We start from the raw sequence: 12246 nt of genomic DNA on the forward strand, positions 1-12246 counted from the left end.
TCTCTCCCCTTTGCTGCTACAACCCACAGCAATTCTCCTTTTGGCTGCAACTTCCAGCCATTGAAGTCACTTCCAAGCTCTACGCCCAGCAGCCAGCGGCTTCCCCTTTGCAGCCACCTACCAGCTTGCAGCCACCACAAGGGGAGCACCAGCCGGTTCACCTCTTCCAGCAACCTACCAGCTGCTTCTTCCTCACACACCCCCAGCCAAGGCATCCAACAAACCCACCACCAGCTGCCATCCTCAGCCTCCGTGAGCACCTCCAGCCACCCCTTTTGGAAGCAGTTACAGCCGGCGCACCAGCCCACACCATTTTCGGCCATCTTCATTAAGTGGCAGCCGACATCCTCCAACCTCTTCATCTGACCTGCCTCAGCCCTTTGATTTAGCCCCGGCCAACGCCTCTAATCACCTCTTGACAGTCACCACAGCCTTCATTGCAAGATTCCAAGGTGAGCCTCCCCTCTTTTTGGTTTGATGAAACATCATGCTGGTTTTAATTTTTTTTAGCTGCATAGGATTTTTTTTTTACTTGCCACCCCTTGACATGCCATGCCCAAATTCTATTTTTTTTCTAAGACGACATGAGATCGAATCAAAGATTAGATCCACAGTCATATGAGGGTCCTTTTCATGGGATCAAACCAAAGAATACCATGAGGTTTTGATTTTACATGTTGAATCCATATAAGCGATGAGACTCATCCATTCGATGGATGGAGTCTCTCGTTTAGAGAGCTAAATCGAATATGAATCGCATCTCCCTGATTTTTTTTTTCTTAATTTTGTTATAGTTTTCATGGAGATTTCTTATTCACAAGCATCATACTTAGATTTATAACATCATCTTATATTCATTTCACTTATTTAAGTTAGTTTTATTAAAGCTTCATCTTTATTTTGCAAGTTGGATTCTAGACGTTCAGTCCAGTTGTTATTCCATGTTTGATTTCTTGTCTTTAAATCTTAAAAATATTATGGTGATGATGTTTTGTTTGTCTTTGATATTATGCCGAAAATTTGATTCAATTTGGGTTTCGGAACCCACCTAAACCGACCAAACCTTAAACCGGGTTTTCTGTCTATCTGAATTTCCAGTTTACGTTTTAGTAGACAAAAACCTCCGGCACCACCCTCGTGGGAGATTCGGATCATCCTTAAAAAATCACAGTGGATTCATAATCGAATCTACTGATGATCTGGAAATTTTGAAAGTTTTCCAAGTAGTTTTGACCTTTGAAAAAAATCGGATTTTTCAGACTTCTGGGAAAATCTTTATTTTCCTTCGTCAGGGTATAGACAGACCCTAATGCATCAAGTCTGCCCAATCCGTAGCCTTTCTGCAAAAACTTTTAACATAAAAGTTGTTGCTAACATAATTTCCTGTCATTTCCCAAAATTTCTGAATTTTTGGATCTGTTTCATTATTTTTCCCGGATCTTCCCTTTCTGTCAAATAGATTCCAATGTCCAGAAATCTCAGAGATTTAGGTCTCTGATAACAGTATGGCCTTTTCCAAACCATAACCCGAATCCCAATGGTGTAAAAAGATCAAATCTTCCTCTGTTTGTCAGTAACATTTTACCACAATTTCAGCCTTTTTCCCATCTGTCTGCCATTTTTCCATGTTTTCTACCAAAACCTGTCCGTTTCCCCTAAATTCTATAGTCGCCGGATTCCGATCCAACTTGCCGGAGTGATACAGCTCTGACCATAGGTTAAAACCAGAAAGTGTAAAAGGAAAAAATCCTTTCCTTACTGTTCTCTGTCACCCCATAAAATTTGAGAAAATTGTATGAAAGTTTGTATCATAAATCTCCTTTAGAATCAACATTTTAGGCAAAAATCATAAAATTTAGGATTTTTATTTGAATTTCTATGTTTAAAAATACAAAGAAATTATATTTTCGAGCTCCATTCTGTTTTTAGGGTTATTTTAGGTGTCCATGCCAAATTTGGTTTAATTCCAAGTTCATTTGCTCCATGTGTTAGTTTATCTTTAAATTCAAAAGCGAAAATCAAGTGAAAATCAAGTTAAATTCGATATTTTATGATATTTTCGCCATTTTAGGGTTTTTATCATGTACATGAGCATGTATAATCATATTAGAATTAATTTCAATGTCATTTGCATTTCATATTTTTCAATTTTACAAAATTTATTTCAGAAAACCCTGGTTTCAAGGCCATAGTCTTGTTATCAGGGGTATTTTGGTCATTTTGACCTAAATTTCGAAATTTCAATTTCTAATTCTCCAAAATTTCATGCATATCATCATATTTTATCATATTATGTTTGATTTATTTGATTTGATTTTCAAAATTCCAAAATTTGCAAAAAATTCTTTGAGAAAACCCTGATTTCAAGGTCATCAGGGGTATTTTGGTCATTTTGACCCAATTTCGAATTTTCAAGTTTATTTTCAAAATTTATTTATTATTTATCATGTTTATATCAAAGGGGGTATGAATTTGGGTTTATATCTGAATAATATCCGATAATTTCCCATATTTTCGGATAAATTCAGAAAAACCTATATTTTTGTGCTAACCTTGTTTTCTAGTTTTGCAGGAACATTCAAGAAGAAGACTTAGCTTTTCTTTTTTTTTTCAATTCAATGTAACCTCAAATGTAATAATTTAGAATAAGAGTTACTTTTCTGCTTAGAATAGGGCTGCATTGCATATAGTTTAATTTCTGCAAATTTCGATATTTGATGTATGATTCATGTGCATTTATTTCAAATCCACTGTGGTTTACACGAATGGCACGTGCACAAGCTTTTATGGAGTTTATAAACTCGGTGGGATTCGTATTTATGGCCATAGTCAGAATACGAAGAAAACCAAGATTTATGATCTTCATATTAGCCACATTCAGCCTACACATTTAGGCTAACTTCAAAAATGCACTGCATTTCTCAAAACTTCAAAAGGATTTCCCAATTCTTCAATCGAAATTCCCCTTCAAATTCATATTCATTCATTCTTTTCATTCAAATTGCATTATTTTCAAACTCATTTTCGAATTTCAATTTCAAAAAAATTCAGTTTTCTCAAGAATTTCCAAGTTTCTTAGGATTAGATTTTCTCAGAATTCTAAATTTTCAAATGACATTTCAAAGCATTTCCCAAATTCAAATCAATATTTTCCAATGTTTTAAAATTCTCAAATTTCAAAATCCCAAGTTTTCATAAATCGATTTTCTCAGAGTTCCCATTTTCTTGAGAATCCATTTTCCATTTCAAAAATTATTTTCCAATGAATTTTCTGATTTTCTCAAGATTCTCAAATCCATTTTCTCAGAAAAGCAATTCCAAATCTCAAAATTGATTTTTCAAAGTTCAAGTTTTCTTGAGAAATCACTTTCCAATGCAAATTTCTTATTTCCAATGAACTTCAATGATTTTCCCAGGAATCCCAATTTCAAGCACTTTTCCAATCATTTTTCCGGCATATTTCAATTTTCCAAAGCAAACATCATGTTTCTCAAACTTGCATTATTTCAAAATTTCATAGCACAAGTCTGATTCTCTGTGCATTCTAGGAAAATAGAGCATAATTTAGATATTTGAGTCAAGTTAAAGCACATAATTGGTCCTTGGTTCAATTTCCCCTGGTAAAGGCGCCAGGAACGGTTGAACCTCGTACCGACAGGCGGATCCCATTCCACGGAATTTTCCCGCAAATTTTCAAAACGGAGGCGAGTAATTTTCAAAACAATTTTGAAAACTTTGGTCGAGTTTGACTCGCAAATTCGTTTCTCTCTCGCAAGGGAGGGGAAAATTTTTGTGATGATAACAGGTCCGGACCCCTTGCGGGCTTCGGCAAGGTTGGCACGACCCCGTGGAGTTCCACGGGAACTCATCTGTGGCGGCGTTGCCCTTCTGTGCCGATAGGCGATGTTTTAGCCTTGAAGCGGAATTCGTCGCTTACAAGAGACATACATTGCTGCTTTAGGCTTCGATTGCTTGTACCCCACAGCCCCGTAGGGGTGGCAGGGCGGTTGAGCTTGCAAGCGGTGTCGTGACACACACTCACGTGGGTTTGTCCGGTTCTGCGGACTTTTCAGGCTTTCAGTCTTGTTCGTGCTCCAATTGTGCGAGCAGAGTGTGGTTGCACATCTGGATATGCTAATGTTGTTCCCATAAGCATGGGATTAGGTCGGATTCTATTTCTTGACACTCGTGAGTGTCGGTTTTGCGAGGATCCTTCGCGGATGGTTTCGCTACGTGAGTTTTGCCGTGTTACGATAATTGTATACGTATTTGGAAGAATACGTGGTTCAGGCTCGGGATGCTCCTCGCACACCCCGTAACCACAGTATATGTATTTTTTGGAGCCTGTTGCCGCTCAGAACTTGTAATTAGTGATACTTTACCTGCTTGCCGATGTATCGATGCTCACAACACGATATTTGGGCAGGGTTCTACCTTTGTGGGTTTTTCCTGCTTCGCACGTGCAAGTTGGCACGTCCTGACACGTATGTCACTAGCTCAGGTGTCGAGTGCCTTCCTGTTTGGCTCCCTTTCGTATATCGATGGATATACACTGCACCAGAGGCATGCTTTGCACTCGACATGGCATACACTTGGAAAGAACGGAACACACTATAGGGTTCGACACCTTTGACCTGTTGAGGTTTGGAGTCTACGGGCAATGGCCCGGGTTCGTGAGAGTGTGCTCACATGTTTGTGTCACCCTAGGCATAAAATAAAATGGTATGTTATCGTCTTCACAGGCGGTGTGCTCGTGGTGGCTGTGTGAGGCTGAGCACATGAATGGGCAGGCCAAGTCCTCATTTGCGTACCCCACGGGGACCACGAGGCACGACTACCTCGAGAGGAGGTATGACTTGAAGTTTGAGCCTAAATAAGATAAACCTGCCGCGCCCCATTCACAATTTGGTCACCCAGGGAGAGCGTGAATGGTACAGCCCCGAGTGTCATGTCGTTACTACGACTTGTTCTTTTGAGGAGTCGATATGCCCTCTGACCTCCAGTCACTCGGAGTTAGGGAGGTCAAGGTTGCCCTCTACAGGGAGCTTTGCTACTGCAGTAGTACGGATTGCAATCCTTTGCCCCTGCGAAAGGTTTCTCCTGGCTGCATGTTGCCCGCAGGTGGTTTTCTAGTTCTGTAGCATCCCCGGTTACCACATTAGAAATTGAATAACAGACGCCGAGTGCATGTCTCACAGAACTCGAGGGTTTTCCTTCGCGTACCCGAAGGAGGTAAAAAGATGAACATAAGGACTAACCAAACAGACTGACTTACTGTAGTTGTTACTCTAGAGCAGTATACACTTTTGTTCAGTTGCTATACTCTGTTGGTTGGTTCCTACTCTGTTACCTGAGCTGCTACTTTCTGTGGTTCAGTTTCTGCCTTGTTGCTCTAGTTGTTGCACTATTACTTACTTGTAGTTTTACAGTCTTGTGGCACGTGCACCTACCTGACACGCACTGGTACTTTTATTCAAATGCTTCTAACTGTTTTATCATGCTAGTTATAGTATGGTACTTAGCACACTTGTAGCATGTTGCTTACCTTCTGCTTTTCCTTAAAAATGATAATGTATGGATGGTTTGTCTCACCAACTCGCAAGAGTACTGACCCCGTTTTATGGGATACAGGTGATGAGTAGACGCAGCGCGTTGCAACGACGCACAGCAGGACCCTTAAGACCCACACTTTGCAGCAGATTCTGGCTTCTTCTGGTTTTGGGGTTTGAGGGGTTGTACCTCTTCTTTTTGTGAGACTGTCCCTTTTTGTACCCAGTCTCGTTTTGTATCATTGTAACTATTGTGGAAATGAAAGATACTTTACTTGTCTACTGTGGTTTGGTTTTCTCACTGTGACTTGCTCGGACGTGCGGCCTTTGCTTTACCCCTGTTTCCCTCCTTTACTTCCGCTAGTTGTTTTTCACTTTGTATATCCTTAAAAAAAAAATTTTGCTAAAAAACCAAGGGTTTTTACAAGGTCGGGGTTTGGGGCGTCACATACTTACACAGGTCCCTGCCGCCCTTTTATCTGTTGCAGCTGTATGTTATTTATCCACCTGCATATAATTACCTTCCATTTTATCGTATTGCTGCAAGTTAGATGCTTACTGCTAATGTTATTAAGACCTCCTTTATAATATGGCTGTGTGAAGACCCTTGCCATTTGTTGATTGGGGAACATTAATTTCCTGCTGTCTATCTAAGAATTTAAAAAGTTGTGGTCCCCAGGGTAAAACTACCTTGCTGACATTGATATTCACTTTTTTAGTTTTGCTGCTCAGGTTTTATTGGAATTAATCAAGATGCATCAGGTAAGGCCCTTGAAATTCCTCTGATGATTCTATTGATAGCCTTCAACAGTATATACTGAAATTAGTCTATAAGGGTTGATTCGTTTTGAGTAATGTAAAAATATAGGTAGCATAAATCATTTCCTTATGTTATGTTTTGATATGCAGATAAATTGATCATATCGTTGTACCCTGCCTGAATATACCTTCTGATTTTTAACAATAAGGCATCCTCTATACATGTCAGTTTTTACATATTCTTTACTCTTTTCTGTATCTTGTTATGCAAAGTTATATGAGAAATGTTGATTCCCTCTTCTAAATTAGAGCTTCATTCTCAGACTTTTATTGTAATAGCTAGATTATCAATGAGAATTTACATTTTCCTGCACTAGATAGAATGAATGAGCATTGTAAATGTCATAAATTGCTTGTTTTCATGCTTTTACCTTTATTTTTCAAAATTTCACAAATGGGAACACGAATGACACGTGCACCATTTTGTAAGAAGTAATTGATCCTAAGTTGATGGTCTACATCAATGGCCATAGTCAGGATGTAAACAAAACTTAGGATTTTTATCTTTTATAAAATAACACTGGATCCACACTGGATCATTTTTCAAAGAATCATCATGTTTTCTTTAAATATTTTCCTCTTTTATCAGAGTTTAGTTTAAAATTAATTCAATACGTATACCAATGGCCATAGTCAGGGTATGCTGAGAGTTAATTTCTTTTTAAACTCTATAAAAGCACCAAAATATGTTTGATTCTTCATTTGAATTTAGATATGATCATTATATAATACATTCAATGACCATAGTCAGGAGTGTATTATATCATTAATCTTATTTACATTCATTTAAAGAATGAAATATGATTTTCAAAATCCAATTTCAAAGTTATTTAGATTCATTCATCATTTAGGATAGAGTCGCATCATATTTTCAAAATTCCCTTTTCAAAAACCCAAGTGATTGTCAAATATCTCTTCTTCAGTTTCTACTTCAATTCATCAATTCTATCTCATCTTCAAAGCCCAAATTTTAACTTTGAAATCAAATTCAAAGTTCAATTTAACTTTGAAATTCTTGATTCATTCTCTAAATTACAAATTCAAGCTTCAAATTCAAAATCCAATTTGACTTTGACAAATACAAAATCATTTTGTATTCAAAATTTCAATTTCCAAACCAAAATCCAAACTTCAAAGTTCAATTTAACTTTGAAGTCATCTTCTGTTTCAAAATCAAGTTTATTTTTCTCATCTTCAAATTCAAAATCAAGGTATGAGATTGATTCTGAATCTCGAAGCTTGATCCTTCCTAAATTTTAAATTCAATATGGGTTTTCAAAACCCAGATTCATCTTCAAAAGTCTCATTTGGACTTTCAAGATCCACAATCCATTTTGGGATCCAGAATCCAATTTCACCTTGGATCTTAGACTTCAGATCCAAAATCCATTCTAGGATCCAGAATCCAACTTCACCTTGGATCTCAGATTTCAGATCCAAAATCCATTTTTAGGATCCAGATCCAACTCCATCTTGGATCTTAGATCTCAGATCCAAATCCCATTTAGGATTCTAAATCTAGAATTCAACCTCATCTTGGATTTCAATTCTATTTAGAATCCAAACTTTGATTCAAATTTCATCCTGAATTCCAAATTTCAAAATCAAATTCTATCTCCAAATCTAACTCCATTTTTTCATTCCAGATTTCAAAATCCAAGTTTATCTTGATTCTCAAAAATCCCAAAATCAATTATATTTTTCAATTCTACTTGGATTTCTCAAATTTTACTTCAAACTTTAAAACTGAAATTCAAATCACATTCCATCTCTATCCTGATTCAAAATCCTAATTCAAAGTCCATTTATGACTTTGAATTTTCCTTTCTTCTCCTTTTATCTCGACTTCAAAATCATTCCTTTGGAAGTTCAGATTTTATTTTCCCAAGCTCTGATTATTCCAAAAAAACTTAGAACTTTAAATCCTAAAGTTCTAAGTTAGAAACCATTTCTTCACTCTATTCATCAGAAATACTTTGAGATTTTCAAATCATTTCCAAAAAGAGCATACATCCTTGCATTGCACAAGCATGATTCTTTGTGCATTTAGACTTAGGATAAATTCTTAGATAATCTTTTTAGCAAAACAAAAAGGCATGAATTCAACCCTTGGTTCGATTACCCCTGATAAAGGCGCCAGGAACGGTCGAACCTCGTATCGACGAGCGAATCCCGTCTCCCAGTTTTCCTGCAAATATTTCAAAACAGAGGCGAGTTATTTTCTTAATATCTTCAAAATTAAAGGTCAAGTGAGACCCCACAAAAGAGTTCCTCTTTTCTTCTTTTCTTTTTCTTTTCTCTTCTCTCTTCTTTTCTGTCTTTTATTTTCTCTCTTCAAAAAGGAGGAAATAGAGGTTGGAAAGGAAAAGAGAAGGAAGAGAGAGAAATATCAAGAGAGAAATTTTTTTGCCATGATCACAGTTTTGGCAACCGTGATGGGAATCATCTCTGTCCGGTCGAATTATGCCTTTTTTCTTTTGCTTTGATATTATCTAAGTCTTTATTCCACATATGTCAGCTTCATTTCCATGCAAGCCTTTGGAGCCTAGACTCTGTCCTAAGCTGACATCATTGTATATAGGATCTAAGTATGGTTTGGTAGGACCATATTGAGGAGATTATTCCATGTTCACATTAGACTTAGGTCTAAAATACAACTCTCCTCAATTTTAGGGATTGAATGCAAACAATGTATGCAAGTGTATGCCTCTTTCATTTTTTTAATCTATCTCTTTAGGACTTGCATTAGTGTCATCTGATTTCTTGCATGCTGAACATGTTTTTGAAAATCTCCCTACCTATATTGTCCCGGTCTTCACGTTGCTGGGCTGTCTCACTGAACCATAGTTCGGGATAGAGCCTCACAACTGGACCACTTATTTGGGTTCGCGCCCCCCTACCACGTACCTAAGGGCAATAGTCGTCGCAAAAATTTTTTCCCGTCTTCCCTTCTCTGCGGAAGAGAGAGGGAAATGCTTTCGTGATTCAAACTTGACCGGATTTTGGAAAATTGTTTTGAAATACTCGCCTCCGTTTTGAAAATTATGGGAAAATCCATGGGATGGGGCTCGACCTGTCGGTACGAGGTTCGACCGTTCCTGCCGCCTTTAACAGGGGTAATCAAACCAAGGACCAAAATTGTGCTTGACTTAGTTAAATCATCGAAATTGTGTTCTATCCTAAATGCACAGAGAATTCAGGCATGTGCTATGAGATTTTTGGAAAATGTAAGTTGGAAAACTATGATGTATGCTTAGAAAACATTTGGAGTTGAAAAGCATTTCTCAGGAAAAAGATGGAAATCAATTTCTCAAGAAACTCAGACGAAGAAGATTTGAAATCTCGAGAAAGTTTATAAACATTTGGAAAATCTTGAAGAAATGAGAATCTCGAGAAAATGGTAAGAACTCTTGAGAAAATATGAACACTTGAAAAGGGAAACACTTCACAGGAAAACTCAGACTTTGAGAATTTTCTTAGGAAAATGATGGAAAATTTATAGGAAAACTAGTTGGAGAAGGGAAAATTGAAACTTGGGAAATTGAAATCCTGGGAATCTTGGCCTTGAAACACTTGGAAATCGATTTTGATCTTTGAGAAAGGTGAGAGACTTCTTTTGAAAATCTTGAGAAATAACCTTTTCCATGGAAAACTGTGGAAAAACTTGACTTGGGAAAATCGATTTTGAAAAATTCTCAGAGTTTCTTGAGAAATCGATTTCTTGAGAATGAAATTTTCTTAAAAAAATCATGAGAAAACCAATGATTTCATGATGCAAATGATATGAGTGAATGAATGCACTTTGAAAGATTTTCTAAGAAATTTGTTGGAAAATGTGTATTAAGTCAAAATAAATCCTTCACATATTCTGACTGTGGCCATGAACATGTTCAGCGCTTAATTGATTTAATGCACAATACTTTGCAAAATTGGAAATATGATGTGCATTTTAAGATAGCCTAAGAGTGTAGGCTCAATGTGACTGGTAGAGAGATGATGGATCTGGGTCTCGTCCATATTCCAACTAGGGCCGTAAATATGGACTCCACCGAGTTCATTAACTCCTTAAGAGTTGGTGCATGTGCCATTCGTGTATATCCATAGTGCTTTTGAAATAAAATGCAAGAATCACATAAACAGGATATGGCATGAATTCAAACTATATGATATGCATCCTAGTCTAAGCAGAAAATTAAATCTCTTATTCCAAAATTTACATTATTACATCACTAAATAAATGAAATAAAAGGAAATTGCAGACTTCAGCTCCTTTTTTTGAATGTCCCTGCCAAACTTGAAATAGGGTTAGTTCAAATATGTGAGTTTTTCCAAGATTTTCCAATAATATCATGAAATCATTGGATTTAATTAGATATAAACCCTATTATCATGCTTCCTTGATATTTGAAATGATGTAAATGCAAGAAGTTCAGTAGAAAATAGTTTGAAATTCGAAATTGTGGTCAAAATGACCAAAATACCCCTAATATTAAAGTTACACCTTGAAAATCAGGGTTTTTGAAGGAAATTTTGGTAAATTTGAGATTTTGAAATTCGAATTGAATCAAATGATGATGAAATGCATGATGAGACATGATGACATGCTGCTAAACACCTTAGGACTGTAAAATCAGAATTTGACATTTTGCAATTTATCCAAAATAACGAATTTCGCTTGTTTTTCGCTTGGATCTGGGTCCTACAGGGCCCTGTTTTGATGATAGGGCTGAACCGAGCATCAAACGAATTCCAAATCATACCAAATTCGGTATGGAGCATTTACCCATTCTGATAAACAGCCTAGAATGCTAAAACTCACAAAATGACATGGTTTAGATACTAGAATTTAAAGAAAATCCTAAAATGGACGAACTTCGCCTATGGACCCGAACCAAATGTAATACTTAATATGATAATGCAAAAAATTACACCAGAAAAACTTCTGATATTTTGCAGACTGCTAAAGGACCTGAAATTGAACACTTTTGGTTTTTACAGCCTCAGGATTTGAACTACGGTGAGTTCGGTAACGGGAATTTGGTTCTGACGGAGGTAAAATCAACCTAATCTAATATAAAATGCTACAAAAATAAAAAAAAACCATGGAAATTTCTGATATTTAAATGCGAAACTACTGACACACGCAGGAACAACTTTCTTTTTTATATTTTTGGCATTTGATCAACAGGAACAGAGATAAAAATATGACTTTTCATGCCTAAAGCAACAGAACAGACAAATGTGACAAAACAAGAGACTGACAAGAAAAATTTGAAATAGATATCAAAATTATTCTAAAAATCATAAGCTTTCAGATGCAAATAGAGGACATCCCGAACACGACATTCACTTTTTACAGATTCGGATTTGGAGCAACACCCAAAGAGAACCCATCTTCTTAAGTCGATCCAAAATCTCAGAGGCCCAAATCAAGCTCTGACACGTGTCCCGAACTCTTAGATTTTTTTCAGACATAAAAAAAAATCATAAAAATTGGAGAAATCAGATTAAATACTAGACATCATCCCTAGTTCATGACATCTTTCGGATCGAAAATCGGACCTCATATGAGAGAGATCTCGATTTTACAAGTCGGAAATGAGTTTTTAAAACGCATCCCGGGTAACAAAACCCGATTTACCATTTTGAATGTTTACCATAGTAAACAAATTCAAATCCTTCCGAATTTTTGGCACATTTCTAGGGACACCTAAGAGCGCATACCATGATTGTTTTAGAATTTTTAACGAAAAATAAATGCATGAAATGACGTGTGGACTGACTGACAAAAATAGAGAATTACTGAAACTGAGCAGAATTGAAATAAATACCGAATTAAACCTAATTAACTTATAAAACATGCTAAATTAACGAAATT

The sequence above is a fragment of the Nuphar pumila genome, chromosome 1, assembly GCF_984573655.1.
Source record: "Nuphar pumila chromosome 1, dmNupPumi1.hap1.1, whole genome shotgun sequence".
Taxonomy (NCBI): Eukaryota; Viridiplantae; Streptophyta; class Magnoliopsida; order Nymphaeales; family Nymphaeaceae; genus Nuphar; species Nuphar pumila.